General features: G+C 40.1%; 1 protein-coding gene across 7 annotated transcripts in view; it reads right to left on the bottom strand.

Annotated features, from left to right (window-relative positions):
* LOC122562805 (paxillin-like) overlaps positions 1–20,121 on the bottom strand; it is a 166,092-nt gene that overhangs the window by 44,597 nt on the left and 101,374 nt on the right. The gene's annotated exons all lie outside the window — the stretch shown is intronic.

Here is a 20,121-nt window from a genome sequence, read left to right as displayed (position 1 = left end):
TCTCCAACTAATCTTCAAAAACATTTCTTATGAAGGAAACTAAGTAAATATTTCAAAAGATATTTTGCACTATTTCCACTAAGATTTGTTATAACGGTCTAACAACTTGCTGCAAGAAACCTCTCCCTCTTCTATCGACTTGGAAATAAAGTTGTTCCCAATATAATTTATTAAAACTCTTCAAATTTTAAATATGTTTATCATATTTACATATCAACATTGGAGGCAGTTCATAGAAGACTCAATAGATTAATTTCAGAGACAAAAGACTTCGCTTGTGAGGAGAAATTGAGTTGCTTAGACCTATACTTGCTACAGTTTAGAAGAATGAGAGATCTAATTGAGATATAAAAGATGCTAAAGGAGAATGACAAAGTAAAGGTAAAGCAGATGTTACCCCTAGTAAATCAATCTAGAATGAGAAGTGACAGTTTTAGGTTAAGGGGCGACAGATTTAAAACAGAGATGAGGAGGAATTACTTCTCTTAAAGGGTTAAGAATCTGTGGAATCCTTAGAGAGTGCAGTGAAACCTTGACGTTTCACCCTTGTGAAGAGCCCACTAAAGTCAAACCTGGAGCCTCAGAAACAGGGTTGAAGGATAGCGTTGGTGGGGATGACCTTCAGTGCGACAGTGTCGCCAATGTACACAGAGAGCCCAAAAAGGAGATTCCACATCCCCTCCTTTCCCATCATCAACTTGCGTGGCAAATAAATTGAAGGAGAGACACAATTTTTAATCAGCAGTAGGCTAAAGGTCATGGAAGTGGGTCAGCAATGTGGAATTGAGGCTGAGCTGACATCAGCCATGATCGTTTAAAAACAGAGTCGGCTCAAGGGCTGAATTGTCTACTCCTAGTTCTTACGCTCTTATATTTCCTCAACCTTCATTTACAAATGGAAAGAACCACAGTTTTTCAATTCTCCTCTCTTAACTAAACATTTTCATTCCTGATTTTATTTTAGTGAACCGCACTGAACGCTCTTTATGGTCCTTTCAAAATTGCACAATACACTCTAACCTTCTGCTTTTGTCCTCCATCCCCTTATGAATAAACCTTAGGCTCCCTCTCCTGAGAGGAACACAAAGTTTACCTGTAAGGAGAGAAAAGAGCTGATGTTTCGAGTCTAACTGACCCTTTGTCAAAGCGGTCCAGCTTTGACAAAGGGTCAGTTAGACTCGAAACGTCAGCTCTTTTCTCTCCTTACAGATGCTGCCAGACCTGAGATTTTCCAGCATTTTCTCTTTTGGTTTCAGATTCCAGCATCCGCAGTAATTTGCTTTTTTTTTTACAAAAGTTTACTTGTAACTCGTTTCATTTCTAGCACAGACATCTGAAGAGAAATCCTGAGTGCACTACAGAAACTGTAAAATCCCAGTAGGTAAATCTATCCATAAGGTGCAGTAACACACCAATAAACACACTGTTAATATCACACTGCTCAGATATCTGAAATAATGCCAGCTGTTTAATTTCTTTTAGTTTTTACTGTTGTTTGTCAATGCACTAGCCAAGTGATTCTACTACTTAAGGAACACAGTGACAGTAGTTGGTAATTTAGCTCGAGTTATTCTGTCATTCAATAAGATCATTAATGACGTGTAACCTAACTCCATATTCTTATCTTTACCCATTTCCCTTGAGTAAGAAAGACCTATCAATCTAACAGCTAGCTTCCATATACAGGTGGGAGCTTTGAATTTCTGTGACCCTTTGTGTTAGAAATATTTCCCAGCTTCACTCCTGAACCTTAAAAACTTGAGTTCAATTCAAATCAGGGCAGCGCAGTGGCTCAGTGGTTCGCACTGGTGCCTCACAGCACCAGAGACCCGGGTTCAATTCTACCCTTGGGCAACTGTGTGTGGAATTTGCACATTCTCCGTGTCTGTGTGGGTTTCCTCCAGGGGTTGAGGTTTCTTCCCACAGCTCAAAGATGTGCAGGTTAGATGGATTTGCCATGGGAAATGCAGGGATCGGGTATAGTGGTGGGTCTGGATGGGATGCTCTTTGGAGAGTCTTAATGGGTTGAATGACTTGCTTCCTCACAGTATGAATTCTATCTGCAACTCATTCAATTTGTTTCTTATTTCTGCATTTGTACAAAGGACACATATTTGGATCCTATCCTTTCAGCTGTCCCTCAATATTACTGTATTGCTTGCTTATTTCAAAAGTTTATCTCGCTCAAATCAGTTCACTGTATTGCCCAAGCACAACTTCTGATGATTATTCTACTCTTCCTTTTCATTTGATTTTGAACAATTTCAAATCCTATCTTTTCCACTTCATCCCTCTGCTCAATTTACTAGCTGGAAGTCTTTCTAGCTGGTTTACCTTTTCTGTCAGGACCCTGATTGTAGCCTGGTTCAGATATAGCTCATATCAATGTTTAGTTCTTTCCAGAGATTATAATCCTTCACTGGTCTTATTCTTTGTTTTAGTTCTATTTCTCTGTACTCTCTGCAGATGACCTCTTTCCCTTTCCCCTTTTGGACAATCTCCTGTTCTAACGTGACATGGCTTGCTTTCTGGCTGCGGTTTCAACAATTGTTATGTTTGACCTCACAAGTAGAAAGCAGATTGCACATGCTAAACTAGTAATCATTGATACTGTTTATCGGAGTGATCAGACTCTGTTCCCCCTCCCTTACTCACAAAGGTGTCTTCAAGCTGCCGTTCAGCTCAATGATTCTGAGCAAAATTCAACAGAGACATACATTATAGACATGCTCACATTAGATAGTCTCCCTGTCTGCAAATTCCCCCATACTGGATCCAGTTACACAACTGCACTGCGATAACTTAGAACAAACAAAAGTAGATAAAATATAGGCAAAGTTTTTTTTCACACACCAAACTGCACAAAGCCCCAACAGAGACAAAATTTTAAATACTTACTGTTTCAAGCTTACACGTATGACAATGGGTACTGCAGACAACAAAGCAGCAGCTCTTCTTCCTCTAAACTGAATTCCTACTTGTATTTACATGTTCAACTTTTGCAGCCTTTTCTGGGATCACTGTGCACAGACCACTCAGTTGTTTCCATTATCTGCTGATGCATAATGACTCATTCGAGTATCGCTGCCAACTCAAATCATCTCAACATGTCTGGAAATTGCCCTGCAGCTGCCATGTGGATACATGCATACAAACTCTTGACACATTCCAAGAACACTCTTATGATCCCATCATTTTACTGCATCCAGATACCAAAATTATGAGTGAATAACAAGAGGTAGAAAAAGGAAGCAGGCAGAAGGAAGAAACTGACAAGGACAGGCAGCTCAAATAAGCCTACCTAACCAACTTTGAACAAAATATTATTTGCTGATTGCCTACAGTACTGATCAGTGATTCATCATTTCAACTGACGATTGACCTCCTGGGGTCTCCAACTATTTCTACATCACAATAACTTGCAGTTGCGCACACTGCCTTTGCTACATCCTCCATGAAGGATCAGCTACAAATCCCTCTCTAGGTAACCAACACTTCATATTTCCAATGCAACATGCTGTTTCATCACTGATGTCTTAATGCAAAGGAAAAAAAAATGCTGACTTCAACAATAGAGAATAGTCAACTTCAGAGTTTGCATTCACCTCAATGCACTAAAGACTACGTTGTTACAGGGATAAATACACAGGCTATACGTGTTACCTCACATACTACGTTAATTAGATATTATACACAGTGCACTAACATCTCACCGCTGTCAGCTTATGTTCAAAACCAGGGCTTCAGGATCTAACAACATAAGAACTAGGGGGAGGAGTAGGCAATTCAGCCCCTCTCCCATTTAGTATGCTCATGGTAGATCTCATCTCTGCTTAAACTTCACTTTCCTGCTTGCTCTCCATAACCCTTCAACCCATTACTAATTAGAAATCTGTCCACCTTCTCCTCAAATTTATTCAATGTCCAGCATCCACCATACTAGGTAGTAAATTCTACAGATTCACAACCCTTTGAAAGAAGTAATTTCTCCTCTTCTGTTTTAAACCTGCTACCCCTTGTGCTAAGAATTGGTCCATTCAGTCTAGATTGCCCCACAAAGAAACATCCTTTCTGTGTCAATCCCCTTTATACATACCACAATTACATCTCCTTTCATTCTTTTAAATTCCAAAGAGTATTGGCCTAAACTAGGCACTCACTCTTCATAAGACAATGTTATCTCTGGACTCAATCTAGCAAATCGCCTTTCATACAACCATATCCTTCCTCAAACAAGGGGACCAAAATTGTAAGCAGTACTCCAGGTGTGATCTTGCTAATGCCTTGTCCAGTTGCAGCAGCATTTTCCTACTTTTATACATTTACACTCCTTTAGCAATAAATGCCAAAACATCAGTTGTCTTCTTTATTACCTGCTGTAAGTGCATACTAGTTTTCTGCAATTCATGCACAAGGACACCCAGATCCCTCTGCACCAAAGCACTCTGAAGTGTCCTTCCGTTTAGATGATAAGTCGCCCTTCTATTCTTTTAACCAAAATAAATAACCTCACACTTGTCAATGTTAAACTTCATCTGCCAATCTTTGGCACATTTGCCCAACCTATTAATATCAATTTGAAAATTTCTTATTTTTTCATTGCAACTTACACTCCCACTTATTTTAATGTCATCTCAAATTGACAGAGTACATTCTATCCAAGCATCCAAATCATTAACATGGGTTGTAAATAGCCCAAGGTCCGAACCCTACGGCATCCTTCTACTTACAGCTTACCTATCAGAAAGCAAGCCATTTATCCCTACTGTTTGCTTTCTGTTGGTTAGCCAATCCCCTATCCAAGCTAATAAATTACTCCTAACTCCATGTGATCTTACCTTATGTATTAACCTTTTGTATGGTATCTTCCCAATGATCTTTTGGAAATCCAGATATGCTACATCTACAGGATCCCCATTATCCACATTGCTCATTACATCAACATTGCCTTTGGGTATTATTTCTGTACAATTACATTATTTGAAGTACATGGAATTGCAGATATAATAGGGAACTTCATAAGTTTTCTAAATTCATTCAATCAAGGCGGCAGAGGAGTTCCATGAGCAGAAAACTCTTGGTATTCTCAGTCAGTAAATTTTCTTGCATAATTCAGTTGAAACATTTTTTTTCTCTGCAAGTTGCTGAAATAAGAGTTGACAACACTGAAGCCGGTGTAGCACAACCGCAACCTTAGTAACTAATAGTACTACCAACAAATTTCTTGAGCCAATGAGAATTAAGAATGTAGAAATAAGCAGGAGTGAGGTGGCGAGTGAACTAAAGGCAGAGGATACAATATCAAATCAGATACGAATAGAAAAATAAAGCTGAAGAAAGAAAAATTGGATAGAGAGAAGAGAGAAACAGCATGGTATAAATAACACGTTTATATTTAAAATTTTAAACGTTTAAATCTTTGCCATGCCCACTGAAAGTATGTCATGTTCATAGCTTTTAAAATATGAATGGTACTCAGTGCGGAATCTTCCTTTTACAAATTGAGAATGACAACTACAAATGTTGCTAAGGATCATCGGAATTAGTCTGTGGGTTCACAACTGTCACACTATCTCAAAAGGATAAAATAACAATCTAGACTAGGAAGTGTGACTACCAATCTCCTGAGGTCTAAAAGATATTTCCTGACTTGAATGGGTCACTAAGTCCACGACTGTCATTGCCCTCCAGGGGAATGCCTCCACACAATGAACCGGCTTGTGACTATTAAACTTAAGAACAACATATTTGAAAAAGGGAACTGTGAGAAACACATAAGACATCAGTGTTGACCCCCCTTATCAAAGTTGTCTTCAGTAAGACAGTATGGTAGCTGAAAGGGGCACCAATGCTAATGCCTTAAGAACCAAATCTTAAGGTCTCCAAGCCTGTTCCTTTTGAATTCATTACATCAAACCTACTTCCTGGTGACAAGTTTAAAGTTGCTAACTTGGAGGGCTCTTGGCATAGAACACTTCTCTCGGAGCCAGGAGCCCAGGCAAGTCCCACGAGATCTGGGGGTGTGTAATAATATCTTGTAACAGCTTGATTAAGAAATATCTATAAGTGGCTAACTTTAAGACCTGCAGAAAGTCCATCTCTGAGAAATTCTTGTAACAACTCCAACAAAAAGTTTGATTACAAAACATTACACTTCAAGACTGAACCCACCTCCTCATTAGACGTGCAGAATATGCTTTCCAAACTAAGCCATTGGCCTGCACAGTGGCTCAGTGGTTAGCACTGCTGCCTTACAGCGCCAGGAACTCAGGTTCGATTTCAACCTTGGGTGACTGTCTGTGTGGACTTTGCACATTCTCCCAGTGTCTGCGTGGTTTTCCTCCGGGTGCTCCAGTTTCCTCCCACAACCGAAAGATGTGCAGGTTAGGTGAATTAGCCATGCTAAATTGCCCGCAGTGTTTAGAGATGTGTAGGTTAAGTGTACTAGTCAGGAGTAAATGTAGAGTAATAGGGTAGGGGAATGGGTCTGGGTGAGTTACTCTTCGGAGAGTCAGTGTGGACTTGTTGGGCCACTTGGCCTGTTCCCACACTATACGGATTCTATGATTCCATGATTTAAACAAAATAATAGTGCAGTTTTGCAAGTTAGAAACTATTTTCGTTAACTGCACTTTCCTCGAGAGTGTATGCGATTGGCAAGTAAGCAGCATAATGTTAGATACTCGGGATGAACACTTAATTAAACAATCCTCTTCATTTATACTCATAAAAGGTTTTGCTACTGATACGCAAAGTATCAACACACACACAGGTTAAGCACAAACCTCTTCTCAAGAGGATACCGATCCTGGAGACCAGAGAAGGGAACAGGGCTTCATAGAGTCATAGAGATATACAGCACAGATATAGACTCTTCAGTCCAACTTGCCTATGCCAACCAGATATCCTAACCTAACCTAGTCCCATTTGTCAGCACTTAGCCCATATCCCTCTAAACCCTTCCTATTCATATACCCATCCAAATGCCTTTCAAATGTTGTAATTGTATTAGCCTCCACCACTTCCACTGGCAGCTCATTCCATACACGCACCACTCTGTGAAAAAGTTGCCCCTTAGCTCCCTTTTAAATTTTTCCCCTCTCGCCCTAAACCTATGTCCTCTAGTTGTGGACTCCGCCAACTCAGGGAAAAAAACTGTGTCTATTTATCCTATCCATGCCCCTCATGATTTTATAAACCTCTAAGGTGACCCCTCAGTCTCCGCCACTCCAGGGAAAATGGTCCTAGCCTATTCAAACTCTCTCTATAACTCAAATTCTCCAACCCTGGCAACACCCTTGTAAATCTTTTCTGAACCCTTTCACGTTTCACAACATCCTTCCGTTAGGAGGGAGAACAGAACTGCACATGATATTCCAAAAGTGGCATAACCAATGTCCTGTACAGCATTACCCCCCATCTCCTATATTCAATGTTCTGACCATTAAGGAAAGCATACCAAACTCCTTCACTATCCTATCTACCTACAACTGCACTTTCAAAAAAAGTATGAACCTGCACTCCAAGGTCTCTTTGTTCAGCAACACTCTAGGACCTTACCATTAAGGTGCATATGTCCTTCTCCGATTTGCCTTTCCAAAATGTAGCACCTCACATTTATTGAAACTAACTCAGTCTGCCACTCCTTGGCCCACCTGATTCCATCGTACTCTGAAGTAACCTTCTTCGCTATCCACATGCCTTCAACCTTGGTGTTGGCTGCAAATTTACTAACTATACCTTCTATGTTCACATCCAAATCATTTAGATAAGTGATGAAAAGCAGTGGATCTAGCATTGATCCCAGCGGCACATCACTGGTCACAGGCCTCCAGTCAGAAAGGCAACCCTCCACCACCACCCTCTGTCTTCTACCTCTGAGCCAGTTCTGTATCCAAACGGCTAATGCTCCCTACATTCCATGAGATTTAACCTTGTTAACCAGTCTACCACGAAGAACCTTGTTGAAAGCCTTACTGAAGTCCATATAGATCACTGCTTTGCCTTGTCCATGCTTTGCCCCATCAATCCTCTTCTTTACTTTTTCAAAAAGCTCAATCAAATTTTTGAGACATGATTTCTCATGCACAAAGTCATATTGGCTATCCCTAATCAGTCCTTCACTTTCCAAATACATGTAAATCTTGTCCCTCAGGATTCCCTCCAACAACTTGCCCACCGATGTTATGCTCACCGGTCTACAGTTCCCTGGCATTTCCTTACCACTTTTCTCAAATAGTGGCACCACGTTAGCCAACCTCCAGTCTTCTGGCATTTCACCTGTGACTATCAAAAATACAAGTATCTCAGGAAGGGGCTCAGTAATCATTTTCCTAGCTTCTCAGAGTTTTAGGGTACACATGATCAGGTCCTGGGGATTTATCCACCTTTATTCATTTTAAGACATCTAGCACCTCCTCCTCTGTAATATGGACATTTTTCAAGATGTCAAAAAGTGTAGTGCTAGAAAAGCACAGCCAGTCAGGCAGCATACGAGGAGCAGGAGAGTCGACATTTCGAGCCTGAGCTCTTCATCAGGAATGGCTCGAAATGTTGACTCTCCTGCTCCTCGGATGCTGCCTGACCAGCTGTGCTTTTCCAGCACCACTCTTTGACTCTGATCTCCAGCATCAGCAGTCCTCAAGTTTTCCTAATTGATTATTTTTCATGTCACCATCTAGTTCCCCACATGCTATATCTTCAATGTCCTCCTTCACAGTAAACACTGATGCAAAATGCTCAGTTAGTATCTCTCCCATCTCCTGCGGTTCCACACATAGGCGGCCTTGCTGATCTTTGTGGGGCCCTATTCTCTCCCTAGTTAACCTTTTGTCCTCATCATATTTATAGAATCCCTTTGGATTCTCCTTATCCCTATTTGCCAAAGTTACATCATGTCCCCTTTTTCCGCTCCTGATTTCCCTCTTAAGTATACTCCTATTGTCGTTATATTCTTCCAAGGATTCACTCGATCTCTGCTGTCTACTTGCCTTGTGCTTTCTTCTTTTTCTTAACCAAAACCTTAATTTCTCTAGTCATCTAGCATTCCCTACACCTACCAGCCTTGCCTTTCACCCTAAAAGGAATATACCAACGTTTCGTCCCCTGTCTAGGTGACATCCTCAGTGCTTGGGAGCCACCTGTGAAGCACTTCTGTGGTGTTTCCTCTGGCATTTATAGTGGCCTGTCCCTGCCTCTTCCGGTTGTCAGTTTCAGCTGTCCGCTGTAGTGGCCGGTATATTGGGTCCAGGTCTATGTGTTTGTTGATGGAGTTTGTGGATGAAAGCCAAGCTTCTAGGAATTCCCTGGCTGTTCTTTGTTTCGCTTGCCCTATAATGGTAGTGTTGTCCCAGTCAAATTCATGTTGCTTGTCGTCTGCGTGTGTGGCTACTAGGGATAGCTGGTCGTGTCGTTTCGTGGCTAGTTGATGTTTGTGGATGCGGATTGTTAGCTGTCTTCCTGTTTGTCCTATATAGTGTTTTGTGCAGTCTTTGCATGGGATTTTGTACACTACGTTAGTTTTGCTCATGCTGGGTATCGGGTCCTTCGTTTTGGTGAGTTGTTGTCTGAGAGTGGCTTTGACTGGGACATGAATTTGACTGGGACAACACTACCATTATAGGGCAAGCGTATAATGAGGTATAATTAGGTTGTATGAGGTCCTTACCAATGTCAATTTTGTGTACAGGTATCAAAATTGGGGACATAGCCAAAGAGAATACAAAACTGAGGAATCAAGGGCATTTTATGATGAAATCCTTCCAATAACATTTGTACCCTGGAACATTTAGCTATCAGTTCTAGCCATGCGCTGAGTTCATCTGCCATCGCTGTTCAGCCTCTTGCACTGAAATAAATGCAGTTCAATTTATGAGTCCTACCTCTTTCTCTGCTTTGTTCCTGCCTGCCCTGACTGTTTTACTTGCGCCTTTTCCCAACTGTACCAGTCTCAGATTGATCTCTTTCGTCACTATTTCCCTGGGTCCCCCCAACCCCTACTAATTTAAATCCTCCCGAGCAGCTCTAGCAAATCTCCCTGCCAGTATATTAGTCCAATTCAGGTGCAATCTGCCTTCTTATAGAGGTCACTTCTACTCCAGAAGAGATTCCAATGATCCAAAAATGTGAACCCTTCACCCTGCAGTAGTTCTTTCTCACCAATCCATAACATCTCCAACAAAAATTTAGTCCCAGATGGGATGAGACTCAATATTTTTAATAGCTCACAATCAATTATCATGACATTAATTACTGTAGTCCAAATTTCTGTCATGAACTTAATGGACAACTAAACCTGCCAATCCACAAATTTAATGAAACTTGTAGAGGCCGATAGCAAGATGTGCTTGCAGAAGGCTTTTGGCAAAGTAGCAGAGAATGTCTAGAAATTTGAGATGATTCACAATTTGTGAGATATCTATTCCTTGCCACAACTTACCTTAATAAGTGTTTCATTCACATGCTGATTTTTGTTCAAACAATTTCAGCTGCTTGTCAAGCTCTGGCGTGATCAGTAAATGCTTCAATGTTTAACAGCTGCAGAATCTTAGAACTCATACAGCAGATGAACTACTAGGAGCTATAGAAAATTTCATACCAACTGTAAGTTTGAACCAAGACTGTAACCGGGTCTGCAGCCAAGTCATCCTGGTGGAACCCAAAGTGAGCACTGGTGAGCAAATTATTGCTTCATAGCACGAACAGCAACTTCTATCATTACATTGCTGATGACGGAATGTAGTAATTTACTGGATTGAATTATTCTTAGTTTAGAACACAGTTTGAAGCTGTGCAAATGCAGTTTTTTTTTAAATTTTCTCAAGAGTCTGACTTGTATCTGGGATCAATCAGATGGACTGCAACAGTCCTTGCTGGTCCTGTGCATTTCTATTAATTTCTAACCATCAATCTGTGGAAAAAGCAATTACAATTACTGAAGGTTAAAAACTCCATAATATTGAAGTTCAACTGTCCAAGAGGATGCCTTTCTCTTTGCTATGAATAAATTTACAAGGCAGCACTTGGATAGATGATGGCCTAGTGGCATTATTGCTGGACCCTAATCCAGAGACCCAGGTAACTTTCTGGGAATGCAGGTTCAAATCCTGTCACAGCAGATGGTGGAATTTGAATTCAATAAAAAGTCTGAATTTAAGTGTCTATTGATGACCATGAATCCATTGTCGATTGTTAGGAAAGACTCATCTAGTTCACTAATATCCTTTGATGAAAGGAAACTGCCAGCCCTACCTGGTCTGGCCTACATGTGACTACTGACCCACAACAAAATTGTTGACTCTTGGTCGCCCTCTGGCAATTAGGGATGGCCAATAAATGCTGATGTAGCCAGTGATGCCCGCACCCCATGAATGAATGCATTTTTTAAAAAAACTGTAGCTTTAGGATTGCTGTCGATAGCAAAATGCCGTATTCGCATTAATACAATTTGATTTGATTCCTTCAAGAGTTAAAATTTCTCCCAATTATCACTAAAACTGCCTGGTATTGTATTCTAATTTAAGCTGAGTTTATTTGACGTGAAAAGAGTTACAAAATCACTTGAAACATGTTCTTGCAATATCCTTTTTTTGTCAAAAGCCAAGTTTCCAGTTTGTAAAATGCCATTTTAACAGCTCTCTTATCATAAGTAGAAGATTGCGGTTTCTAACCACTGCAAAGCACATAAACTGAGCTGACATTGTGATGAAGTGAAGGGAAATGAGATACTAAACTGAGATTGCACCCATCTATACTAATGGTTCAAGCAAACACCAAAGATCTAATTATATTACTTGAAGACATCCAAATATTTGTTGTGTTCAACACTCTTCCCTCAACCAATTCAGATCATGCCGTGTGTGTGTGAAGTAGCTGCTTCATGTATTTCTTGCATCAGAGGCGCAGTGAAATAGTCCAGCCTGTGCAGATTTATGACTGCTCTTTAGCAATATCCTGGGAGCACAATTCCAAATAGGTTGGAGGTGTTTTTTCACATTATAATATCATAAATAATTTTCAGCAAAAGTACAGCAAACCAGAGTACAGAATTTGTTCCTTTAAGTAACAACTGGAATCAAATTAAATATTAATAGTTAAAGACTTTCAGTGCAATTCGTTGTAAACAAATCTATCAATTTATTTTGAGCACTTTCTCCTTCTACATCTACAATTAACAACTGCGCTTTAGCATAGCTGTAAAACAAATTTGCTTTTCTTATTAAATTTTGTTATTAGGTTGTATGAGGTCCTTACCAATGTCAATTTTGTGTACAGGTATCAAAATTGGGGACATAGCCAAAGAGAATACAAAACTGAGGAATCAAGGGCATTTTATGATGAAATCTAGCAAGACTACACAAAAAACAAGCGAAAGAATGATTTGTAGAGACTAAATAGAGTGAAAGAAATTCTGTTGGTTGAGTTGACATAGTGCTTCTGATAAATTTGGGTGAGTAGAGCAATATAGGTCTTTGCTCATTTTCAGCTTTACAAATCCAAGGTGACCTTGAATTCTGACAATATAACTACTATTTTTAAACAAATTTAAAATAACTTGTGTTAGTTTAATTTGGAGTCATGTAAACTGATGTCCATGAATCAACCACCCCCCACCACACATACAAAAAGTTTACACCATTAAATCCGGCTCAGTCTACCAGAACTGTAGTCCAAGTTTATTTTAGTTGTGGAACTCAATCAGAGAGACAAACAGCTAGATTTAGTGATGCAAATTCCAGAAGTTGTTGATAGATACCTTCATCCAAGATTCTGAACTAAAACAGACTCATCTCAAATACTACTTGAATTTCAGAATCGTTTCCAACCATCTCAAAATAGGACAAATTGTATTTAGGCTTACCAATAGGCAATGCACAATCATGTGTCACCTTACAATAATCTATATTACACAGCAGTTTCCTTTCCAGACTATATCTATTAATTTGTCCAGATATTTCTTGTTATTAATCTCCTTTATATTATATTAAATAACTTTTAGTTATTAGATTTTAATTACAACTAGAATTATGCTCTTCTATGTTAATAGGCAATATGGTGAGAAATCTCTAATCAACTGCTGGAAAAGTTAGTCATTTCGCTCTCTATCTTCCAACATCACAGATGACATTTATTTTCTGTTCTGTCAAGCCAATGCTAATGAGTTAATTGACCTTTCATTGCAAGAATATTTAATATCTCCAAAACTTGAAATATGAAACTTTTCAAATGTGAGACTTATCCACTAACCAGTATAGTCCACTCATTGACAAATCCTGCCAACATTTAGTCATGTTTTTGAGCAAAGACATATATTTTAACATTGTTTGCTGGACTTTAGTGTGTGAAAATTGACAACCATATTTTGCTACAATACAACAATAATTAAAACACTTCAAAACAGGTTCAGTTAGCTCAGTTAGGGTTAGGGTGAGATGGACAGCAGGTTTGCAATGCAGAGTAATGCCAGCAGCATGGGTTCACTTCCGACACTAGCTAAGGTTACCATGAAGTGACTCTCCTTCTCAAGCTCTCCCCTTGGCTGAGAAGTGGTGATTCTCAGGTTAAACTACCACCAGTCATCTCTTGAATGAGACAGTATGGTGTGGGTGTGGTGTGGTGATACTTTGGCAACTTTATCTTATTTTAAAACACTTCAGAAGTATTTGCTTGGTTTATATTGCTTTAGGATTTCCCAAGGTCATGCAAGACATTTTATAATTGTGAGTTCCTTAATTCCCAATTGCCTCAAAGAAATTGCAACAGGTCCATGAGGTTTGACCCATTTGTAAAAGTCAGGCTTACTCATCACTTGAGAAGAATTCTGAGATGGAGAGCGATCTAAATCCTTTTGTGCATGAATCACGAGGGTTTAGTATGCGGATATGGCAAGTAATTACAAAAGTTTATAGAATGCTATTTCTCATGAGTAGAAATGAATAAAAAAGTAGGACGGTTATGCTTTGCTTATACACGGCCATGGTGAGACAATACCTGGAATATTCTGCACAGTATTGGTAAACTTATTTAAGGAGGATATAAATGCGTTGGAGGCAGTTCAGAGAATACAAGACTAATACCAGGAATGAGTGGGTTGTCTAATGAGGAAATCTTGGACAGGCTAAGGTTGAATCTGTCACAGCTCAGAAGAGTAAGAACAGACTTATAGAGTCAGAGTCATAGAGACGAACAGTATGGAAATAGACCCTTCGGTCCAACCCATCCATGCCGTGCAGATATCCCAACCAAATCTAGTCCTATCTGCCAGCACCCAGCCCATATCCCTCCAAACCCCTCCTATTCATTTACCCATCCAAATGCCTCTTAAATGTTGCAATTGTACCAGCCTCAAGGTCTTCACACGGTAGATGCAGAAAGGATGTTTCCTCTTATGAGAGAATTCAATACTAAGGGTCACTGTTTAAACTTCAGGGGTTGCCCATTTAAAACAGACGAGGAAAAGTTTTTTTTTCCTCTCAGCGTCATGAGTCTTTGGAAAACTCTTCCTGAAGACTGAGCAACAGAAAAGTCCATGAATATTTTTTAAGGCAGAATTCAACATGGTATCTACTTATTGTGAGCATGTTCTCCTTCTACATCTACTATTGACTATTGCACTTTACACATATTTGTAAAGCGCATTTGTTGTTTCTTTTTTATGTAATGCTATCTTTAGGTTGTGTATAGTTGTTGTCTTCCTGGCCATGATTCTGACTCAGATTGACAGCTGTACAGTAAAAGGAACTGAAGTCTCAGTCCCTCTCCATTGGATTTGAAAATTTATCTTCTGGTCACTTTGTATCATCAAGATGGGGTGAAAGATTATTGGGAAAGGCAGAAATGTGGGTTTGTGGTTACAATCATGGCTAACCTGTTACTAGAGTCCAAGCACAGGGTATTTGCCATAAGCAAGTGTCATGACTGAATTTCCTCACAGCGGAGTGCGAGGTATTCCAGATTTCTAAGAAAAACAGAGGCATAACATGCAAGATATGAATTTAAATGGGTGGAGGAATAAAGAAAAACACTTCACAAAAAGTATCAACACAGGTTATAGGGCCATTAAAAAACAAAGCAGAAAGTTATTTTGAGATATATGGAACTGAAAATGAGAAGTTATGTTCAATCTGTATTAAACTTTCTTAGACTGCACTGTGAAGTACAGTGTGCAGTTTTCATTATATTATGAAAAGAATATTGAAGGACTGAAAGCGATTCAAAGTAGATTCACAAGGGTGACACAGAAAATGAGGCTAATCGTACCAAAGAATAAAGGTATTTAAAATTATGATAGGTTTGGAGCAATTAGATAAAAGAAAATGATTGCCCTTGTGGCACAAGACAAACCAGTTACTAATGTAAAATAATCCCAAAGGTATAAAGTACAGAAGTGAAAAGCAATGTCTTCACTCAGGAGTTCTCAGAGTGGGGAGCTTGCTACTGCAGGGAATGTCTCCTGATGAAGGGCTTATGCTCAAAACATCAATTCTCCTGCTGCTTGGATGCTGCCTGACCTGCTGTGCTTTTCCAGCAGCACAATCTTGACTGCAGGGAATGGTAAATAGTATAAATTCAGAGGAAGCTGGATAAACAGGAGATAGAAAGGAACAGTGTTCTGTTTGTAGTTACATGATGAAAGATGGCGTATGAGGCTCAGATGGAACATATGTGCTCTCATGGACTGCTAACACTATTTATGATATGGAGGTGCCGGTGTTGGACTGGGGAGGACAAAATTAAAAATCACAAAACCAGGTTATGGCCCAACAGGTTTATTTGGAAGTATAAACTTTTGGAGTGCTGCTCCTTCATCAGGTACCTGATGAAAGAGCAGCACTCTGAAAGCTTATACTTCCAAATAAACCTGTTGGACTATAACCTGGTGTTGTGTGATTTTTAACACTATTTATGGCAGAAGTTCTTCTTAGTGTTACTGTTAAACTGTGAGATGCGTGATCTATATATATTTTTTTTTAAAGAACTTAGATTTTGAACTAGTGGCATGTGGGTTTCGGTCTGTGTGTGAGGTGGCTTAATGATAAACTTGAGTCGTCCCTGGAGTGATAATGGGAATTTGTTTCCATTGGGAGCATTTTTTTTTTAAGTGAACAGAGTAAATATTGAGAACCATTTGCCTGCTTTATATTTAGAAGTATCAGTGTTTGATTTGGGAAAAATCTATAACTTGGAAAGTTTCCTTCTTCAGCATGCAGAGGATTTGGCAGGAGTTAGATGCATAAAACACAGATTCTCCTGAAAAGCAGATGGCTTAGAATCATTAAATAGGTTACTACAGTATAAGGATCTTAGTTTCAAACTTCCAGACCAGAGTATTTGGTTATAATGAAGGGGTTACTCAAATTTGAGTAAGTACAAACTCAGTTTGGGACTAATCAAGGAAGAGGCTACCAAACTTTCAAGTGTGGAAATTAGAAAAAAAAGTCAAGTTATAAATGTAATAGACAATGGGTCAACCTGTAGCATGCGGACCGTGGCAGTTCAAGAAGTCAGCTTACCGCCATCTTCTCAAGCCTCTGTGGGCAGGGAATAAATGCTAACTGGCTAGTGATGCCCATGTCCCACGAATTAATAAAGTAAGCAAATATAAAGTGATAGTGTTGGTATAGGTAGGATTATACTTTTACAGTGTTTTGAAATCTTTCAAATTGTGTTATATGTAAACTCCATGGTTTATTCTATATTTTGTTATGTGTAATACATTTACGTTTTATAGTTGGACCTGCATTGTGTGCTTATATTTCAGTGAAAGATTATCTCATTAAATTAAGAATACAAAATATGATCTACCAAACCATATTTCAGTCTTGGATTTGACTTAGTCAGTAATAACACAACTGGGATTATAAGAACCATTTCCAGCTTTGGTCTTAACCTGCTCCAGACAGCTTGCAATCTGGAATGTATGATGCACCATGGCAACAAGGCAGATTCAGTTGTGCTGACTATACGGTTAAAGCATTACAGGTAGATTAATGTGGTACAGAACATGCCTCAGTTTTGTCTGAAACATCCTGAAATTAAGTTAATGCACAAGAGGGTTGCATGGACCATGCACTTAGTACATATTTAAGTATTCCCTTTTGAATTTAGGAACTGTATCGCTGCTCATAAAAGGCATCAACAGAAAATAATGATCTTTATGTGTCAATATAGTAGTGAAATGAGGAAAAAAACTTGTATTACACTCAAATGTAAATGAACACAAAAAGAAGAGAAACAAACAAAATACCTGGTTTGCAAACAAAAGCTATTAGAAATCTCAAACATGTTCAATCCTAAAGCTATGGAATGAACTGAGAATCAAGTTGGAGATGGATTTGCGTAGGATAAGAGCATTAAGGAATATAAAAAGATAGTTGAATGGATTCAAGGTATAAGATCAGTCAGTATTTAACTGAATAGTGCAACGTAGTTGAATGGCCAATGTCACATGCCTAACACTTTTGCCTAACACTCCTCAGCTTCAAACTCCATATATTCTCTACAACAAAGCCTGTCTGTATCTACCTTGGTTAACATCATCCAACAAGATCTTGCCTCAGGCTTGGCCTAATAAGTGAAGGAAATTTGTCCCACACAAATGTAAGACAATAACCATCTCAACTAGAGAGAATCTAATCATCTCTCTTTGCCATTCAATGCCATTAACATCACTGATTTCTCCACCCCCCCCCATTAACATTCTGGGATAACCCATGACCAGAAATGTAATTAAACAAGCTTTTGGCTACAAGACCAGGTGAGAAACTTTGAATTCTCCGCTACATTGACGACTGCATTGGTGCCACCTCGTGCACCCATGAGGAGGTTGAGCAGTTCATCAACTTCACCAACACATTCCACCCTGACCTTAAATTTACATGGACCATCTCTGACACCTTCCTCCCCTTCCTGGACCTCTCCACCTCCATTAATGACGACCAACTTGACACTGACTTTATTTTTTTTTTTACAAACCCAACGACCCCTACAGCTACCTGGATGACACCTCTTCCCACCCTACCTCCTGCAAAATGCCATCCCGTATTCCCAATTCCTCCGCCACTGTCGTATCTGCTCCCAGGAGGACCAGTTCCACCACAGAACACACCAGATGGCCTCCTTCTTTAGAGATCACAATTTCCCTTGCCCTCCAACGCATCTCGTCCACATCCCGCACCTCCGCCCTCAAACCCCACCCCTCCAACCGTAACAAGGACAGAACCCTCTTCTCCCACCCCCCCCCCCCCCCGGTTCTCACTTTCCACCCTACCAACCTTCGCATTAATTGCATCATCCGCTGACATTTCCGCCACCACCAAACGGACCACACCACCAGAGATATATTTCTCTCCCCACCCCTATCTGCTTTCCGCAAAGACCATTCCCTCTGTGACTAACTGGTCAGGTCCACGCCCCCCAACAATCCACCCTCCCATCCTGGCACCCTCCCCTGCCACCACAGGAATTGCAAAACCTGCGCCCACATCTCCTCCCTCACCTCCATCCAAGGCCCCAAAGGAGCCTTCCATATCCAAAGTTTCACCTGCACATCCACCAATGTCATTTATTGTACCTGTTGCTCCCAATGCAGTCTCCTCTACGTTGGGGACACTGGACGCCTCCTCGCACAGCACTTCAGGGAACATCTCCGGGACACCCGCACCAATCAACCCCACCCGGCCCATGGCCCAAAATTTCAACTCTCCCTCCCACTCTGCCAAGGACATGCAGGTCCTGGGCCTCCTCCACCACCACTCCCTCACCATCTGATGCCTGGAGGAAGAACACCTTATCTTCCTCCTCGGAACACTTCAACCCCAGGGCATCAATGTGGACTTCACCAGTTTCCTCATTTCCCTTCCCCCCCACCTTACCTCAGTTCCAACCTTCCAGCTCAGCACTGTCCTCATGACCTGTCCTACCTGCCAATCTCCCTTCCCACCTATCTGCTCCACCCTCTTCCCCCCCCGCCCCCATTTCTCTCTCCACCCTGGAGGCTCCCTGCCTCCATTCCTGAAGAAAGGCTTTTGCCTGAAAAGTCGATTTTCCTGCTCCTCGGATGCTGCCTGACCTGCTGTGCTTTTCCAACACTAATCTGATCTAAACTCTGGTTTCCAGCATTTGCAGTCCTCACTTTTGCCTAACACATGGGCACCAGCAGTTCAAGAATGGTGCCTTCTACCATTTTCACAACGGGCAATAAATGATGGTTCTGCCAAAGAAGTACATAAACAATGAATGAAATCAACATCTTCCAGTGAAAGCTAAAGTGTGCCTTGTCCATCTTCAAATTTGCTTGTTTTCTTGTTTACTTGAACAAGCTCCCAATTTCCATTTCTTCTTAAACTTCATCAGATCCAAACTTCTGCTGAGACTATACTACTCTTTACAAAGTTAAATACACACCTGGACTAACAAAAGAAAGTTAAACACACACCTAACACTTTTTATTGTTAGCCTCCGTTGACTCCCTGAATCCCAATGTCACAAGATAAAAATCTTACTTTTTTAAATGCTTCATAGCTGGATTCATCAACCATTGTCATCCCCTTCAGTTCTATATCTCCTCTTTGTTCCTCCAACACATGCCTTTTAGGTACATCTCTCCCTTATTAGTGGCTGTCATGTCTTTAGCTATCTATCCTCCCAGCTTCTCCACTTTGAGTTACTTTATTTAAACTCACCTCTGACTAAACTTTGGAATCCCATTCTAATATCTATATTTTGCTTTTATAGTCACTCTTTCTCCTGTATGAAATATGTGAAGACATTTGTCCACATTGAGGAGAATCTATAAATGGAAGTCATAATTAACAAGTTTACTCACATTGCTTCAACAGTAACAGAAAATTTATAAAGCAGGACTAGCAAAGCTGAGCAACATTACCAAGTATAAAAGAATAGAATGCAAAGAGACAGGGTGCCTAGGGTGCTAGATGGCAAATCATGCCAGGAGAGGTTACTGAAATTCTAAAACCCAATCTACATTTAAAGCATTGCCAACTTTGCCAAATTTCACCCAAACAAATCATAAGATTTAAGCTTCAAAAGAATAATATTTAACTTGAAATGTTAACTCTGTCTCTCACATTGACTAGTTTGAACAGCTACTATTTATTTTTG

The sequence above is a fragment of the Chiloscyllium plagiosum genome, unplaced genomic scaffold (genome assembly GCF_037043375.1).
Source record: "Chiloscyllium plagiosum isolate Xiang-an unplaced genomic scaffold, Cpla_swu_hap1 HiC_scaffold_24, whole genome shotgun sequence".
Lineage (NCBI taxonomy): Eukaryota > Metazoa > Chordata > Chondrichthyes > Orectolobiformes > Hemiscylliidae > Chiloscyllium > Chiloscyllium plagiosum.
The sequence above is the reverse complement of the archived record's forward strand: the minus strand, read 5'-3'. Positions and strand labels throughout refer to the sequence as shown.